The 5368-nt window shown below is 46.9% G+C and overlaps 1 pseudogene; it reads right to left on the reverse strand.

The window, feature by feature from the left end:
• Positions 1 to 1517: 1517 nt before the first annotated feature.
• Positions 1518 to 4567, reverse strand: LOC101594573 (annotated as a pseudogene).
• Positions 4568 to 5368: the final 801 nt, after the last annotated feature.

A 5368-nucleotide genomic window follows, 5' to 3' on the forward strand; every position in this document is an offset into this window, starting at 1 on the left:
AATAAGGCATCCACACCTTAGGAAGGAAGTGACACCAATAGAGATACCAAATCATTACTACTTTCCCAGTGTGCAAAGCTTTGGAGCTCAGACAGACCCAAAGAGATGATTTCTCAGGAGAGCAGAGCAATGTTTGCTGCCTTGGACTTGTTCTTTTAAGTGAGGAGAAAATCAACTCCAATGGCCAGTGGCCCTAAAACAAAATACATATTACATTGTCTGGTATAATGTCACATGCCTTTAATTATAGCACTTGGGAGGCAGAGGTAGGAGGATTTCTGTGACTTCAAGGCCACCCTAAGACTACATGAGACTGCATAGTGAATTCCAGGTCATCTTGGACTAGAATGAGAACCTACCTTGAAAAATCAAAAACCAACAAAACAAAACGTGTTACAAAGACTCGCAGCTCATATTGGCACACATGAAGGTTACCGTTTGAGAAGAACTGGACTATGTACAATTATGGCCTAAATGAGAGAAAGGTATTCAGGTGGCTGAATGGACAGAACATCACCAAAAACTTCTGGATGTTCTCAGGCCTGCCTTCTGGGCAATAACCTAAAGTGATCTGGCAGACTCCAAGGTTCCTATGCTGCGAGGAATTGTACTTTTTCTGCCTGAGTCTTAAGAACCGAGTAGTAGGAGGACCTCCTCATGACACCACCACCACAGAACGTGCCAAGGAGTTAGGAGTGAAGAGAGTAAAGGCAAAGAATGTGGGATAAAATGCAGCCAGGGTAAGTGAGGAAGCAGGTTCAATTCAGAGTCCATTCATGCTCCAGCTCCTCCCAGCATCCCAGGGAGCCCTGTGCTGGCGCTGGAACCCCTGCCCACTGACTAACAGGGAGGTCAAGGCTGTGGTGGGGCACACGGTTTGGTCTTCCCTTGCAGGTTAAGCTCTGAGGGGGAAGTCTCCCCGTTTGAAGACCTTGTCTTCACTATAAGAGCAAACAGGCCCCAGTTTCTGTCCTGAGATTCTAATTCCTCCACATGCTGCCAGTTCCCAGGGCCCATACCACTGGGGAGATGTGGACTCTGGTGATGGTGGTAATTAAGGTGAGGGGTATGGCTTCTGTGCTGTCCTCAGACCTTACCCAATGCTTGGGGTCCCACCAAGTTTGGAGGGTACTGTTTTGGCAGCTGACCAGGGGTTTAGGAAACAGAGCAGTGACTTCTCTGGGCTGACACCGTGTTCCCATGCCTTCATCTCTGCAGATGCTACAACAGTCATAAGTGTGGCTGAGAGAATAAACATTTTTGCAAAGTACAGCTTTCCAGCTCCTGAGGAAGAGGGAGAGTTGGGCATTCCGTGGGTCTGGTGGACGTGAGCCAGCCAAGGGTCTCCTTTCAGTCATGGGAGGAAAAGCAAACAGGATGACCAACACCATTTAACTGATGTCTACACTGCACCTCCTGGGGTGAGCCATTCTGGCCCAGGAAGTTGACTTTATCTGGGCACTTGGTGTTCATTCTCACCTCCTGGATGCTGGGTAGAGTGAGGGAGTTAAATCTTGTCAGCTGGCAACAATGGCTGTAGAAGAGTACCCTACTGAATAGAGTAGGTAGCCGAGCATGTAGGGATGTAGGACTGATGCTGGGTGAGGAGGATGGGGGGACACAGGTGCATGAACACTTGGTCAGGGCTCCTTTCTTCCAAGGCAGGACTCCTCAGATGTGGGCAGCGTACAGTCACTACTTGTGCTTTCCTTCCCATCCTCCTTGGGGATAGTGGCAGGATAATCATATGTCCACATCTGGGCTCTGCTTCCTTTCAGTACCAGAGTAGTAGATCCACCTCTGCCTGTGAGCCACACTCAGTCCCTTTATTAGCCTCAGAGGCCTCCTTGCCCAGGTGGTTGGCATCACTCAGCCTCACTTTAAGACCTTCAGGTTCTGGGGAGTTATGATGAGATTTTTAACTTGGGAATGATCACTGACTTGGTAGGATTGGCCCCTGGCTCCTTGGCCTTGCCAGGCTGACTTCACCAGGTGGGTCAGACTGGGAGCATTGGTGAGAGTGGGCAGACCTGATGGCTTTGGTTTCCTTTCTTCCTTGAGAGCTGCCTCCTGCTCCCTCCGGCCTAGTCTGCCTTCTTTTCCATTCCCCGCTGCTGCTGCTTCAAGCTTTGCCATCTCTGCTGCTCCTCATGCTGCTGCTGATAAGCTGTGTTTGTGCTCAGGAGGTGGGTGTGGTGATTCTGGTCTCTGTAGCCATAGCATGTAGGCGTACTGGTATACAGGGACTGCATGCACATTTTGGGTCGCTGTTGGATGGCAGAGGGCTGGTGGCTCAGCTCACGCTTCTTTTGCTCACAGACATCACTCTTTACTTTCTCCTCCATGTGCTCAGGCTCCTCATCCTTTTCTGGCTTCAGGGCCTGGCTGCTGGAGTTGAGCGACCCCAGGCTGGATTGCACGTAACTTGGAGAGTAGAAATTCTCAAAGACTTGTTAATATGCTGAGTCTTTGCTCTGTGGCCGAAGAGACAAAAGTGTTTTCTTATCCCCTTCTTTAACCAGCTGTTCAGGGTCCTTTTATTTGACACTGTCCGCCTTTCCCTCCCCATCTTCCCTAGCATCAGAGCTGTCAGAGGAGGCAAGGCTACTAGTTTTGACTAAGCTGGCTTCAGCACCATTCTGTGTCATTGCATGGAGGGGAGTCAGGGGCTGGGTTGGGTTATTGTTATCTAGGCAGCTGCTGCCTCCAATTGAAAGGCTCTGGGCTTTGTCAGTAAAGCTGCATCTTATTTGCTTTAGGCTTAATGATAGCTAGTAGGCTTTGGTGGGGGTCTAAGGAGCCATTCAGGAGACCCTCCATTTTTTTAATTTTGTTTTTTTTGTTGTTGTTGTTTCGAGGTAGAGTCTCACTCTAGCCCAGGCTGACCTAGATTTCACTATGTAGTCTCAGGCTGGCCTCGAACTCATGGCAATCCTCCTACCTCTGCCCCCAAGTGCTGGGATTAAAGGTGTGCGCCACCATGCCCAGTTGAGCCCCTCCATTTTTATCCCACCCCCTGATGATTCTCAGAATGGTCTTTGACCTTCTTCTGCTCAGAAAACCCTCCCAGGGGTCAGAGGACTTTCAAGTTACTTTGATGATTCTTTCTTCTTTTTTTCTTTTCTTCCTTCCTTCCTTTCTTTCTTTCTTTTTGTACTTGTCTGGGGTCAAGACAGGGAGGGTTGGCAGTCAAAAGTTCTCCCATAAAAGTGGTCTTGGGCTGAATGGGCTTGAGTTGGGGGCTGTTGAACATGGCTTAGACTACTGTGATGGTCAAGCCTGAGGAGGAGCCTGGGCTTGCTGCCCTGAAGGTGGCTGTCTGGAAGGTGTAGATTTGCTGTGGGAGCATGGGAGGGGCAATGTGCCATGCCAACTTTGGGAGCAATCTTTTCAGGTTTTAAGTTGGAGGGCTTTTTACATTTTTCAGTTCCCATACTTTTCATTCCACAAAATCAAAGGCACCATTGCTAGTTTCATCTGTTACTGAGGGTCCATTATCAGAGCCATCATTGGACTTATCCTTAGCTCCAAAGTCGGTGTCTCCGTCCCACTCAACTTTTTCTTACAGAGGCCTTTCGTGATGAGTTTGTTTGAAAGGGAAAGGCTGTGAGCTCTACAAGCCATATTTTGGCAGGGGACAAGGATCCATTTTGGGAGACAGATGCACCATTGCAGCAGCTGAGGTCTGCATGAAGGGTGGGCTCATGTCTGTACGCAGTCTCCATCACCTTCTGGCTTGCTGTCATCATCAGTGTGAGCATGAGCTTGTTGATTCTTAAGTCCATTGATGTGCTCGTACTTCTTGTTGCAGTTTGGGTGAGGACAGTCAACCAGAACTGGGGAGGGACAATTTCTGTCCACAATAGCGGATTCCACCTTGGTCCCAGGGTGGGGCCAGTGGCTGAGCCCATGGAATTCACATGGACACTCTTGCTGTAATTCAGCTCCTTTTCTCAAAGGGGCTTGCTTTTCCTCTCATTAGTGGAGGAAGGGTTGGACTTCACATCCTCACATGTGCTGCTGGCAAGCCAGCGATGCTCTGAGGAACTTGGGGTGCCCCAACTACCTTTGCTGTTGGTTATTGTCGGGGTCTTGCTGCTGCTGGTGGTGGTCCCTTTTCTGTGAGAGGCTGTGGCTGTCTCATTGGCATGCATGTTACTGTTAGGTCACACATGTTTGCCTCTAGCTACACCATTGCATATTTCCAAGATACTGGTGGAGGAGTCACAGAGCCGTCTTCAGTTTCTTGCCAAACGATGCCTTCAGAGTTGACGCTGGTTCCAGGTTCATAGGTGCTCAAGCCCTCAAGTGCTGCCGCTAAGTCATATCGCATGTGTTGACCCTCAACTGATTGGGTACAAGTCATGGCCTGCTCACAGGGAGAGGAGATGTCATTATTGACCTCTGGCACCAAAAGGTGCAATGGCAGCACAGCTGGTATGGAGACAGGGGACTCTGTCCCTCGGTTGGTTTCCTGGGAGCCACCGCTGCCAGTGCTGTCACGTCTGGCCACAGGAAATGTGCGTGTGGCTGGGGGCAGGGGCAGGTGTTTGGGCTGTAGAGCCATCTTCTGTTATAAGTCCCAGGCCACCATCTGGTTCCCTAGAGGATAATTTAACTCAGAGAATTATGATAACTGTAAGAATCACAGTTAATTCGCAACAAGCAAAAATCTAATGCTAGGCCCAAATCATGCCATATCCTTCAGGAGAATATTATTTTACACACAAAATAAAATACTTTTAACACACAAAACAAAATATTTCCAAACACCGTCTCATACACAAGTACACATTTGCTAGTGAATTACAATTTGTCAACTATAAATATCTGTTTTAAGAAACAAAATCAACTGTCACTACAATATTGAAAAAGCAAGAATATTTGATATAAATTATTCCAATTTTATTATTATTTATAGATTGTTCTTTCCTTGTTTAAAAGATTTTTGATGATATTGCTACAGAAGCTGATAGATATATGGAAATAGAAAACCAGTAAATAAATAAAATAATTCATAAATAACTTTTAGTCTTAAGTGGTAGTATTTGAGCATCAATGGAATTAATAATCTTACTGTACAAGTACTCATATTAATAAAACACTTTCTGAAGTTTCATCGCCATACATGGGCTTCATCAGATGTCCATCAGCTAAGATACCCCTCTCTACTGACAGTATCTTGGGGTGATGTTTTTTTTTCTTTCTCAAATAAAAAAATTAAAGGGCAGGAAAATATAAAGTTTATTTATTTTAGAGTAAGAGAGAATGAAAACAGAAAGTGAAGGGTTCTCTAGGGAGAGGGTTAGATTTCCAGAAAAATGGAAGATATAAAGTCCCAGAGAGCACTGAACTCTTCTTGAATGAG

The sequence above is a fragment of the Jaculus jaculus genome, chromosome 6 (genome assembly GCF_020740685.1).
Source record: "Jaculus jaculus isolate mJacJac1 chromosome 6, mJacJac1.mat.Y.cur, whole genome shotgun sequence".
Lineage (NCBI taxonomy): Eukaryota > Metazoa > Chordata > Mammalia > Rodentia > Dipodidae > Jaculus > Jaculus jaculus.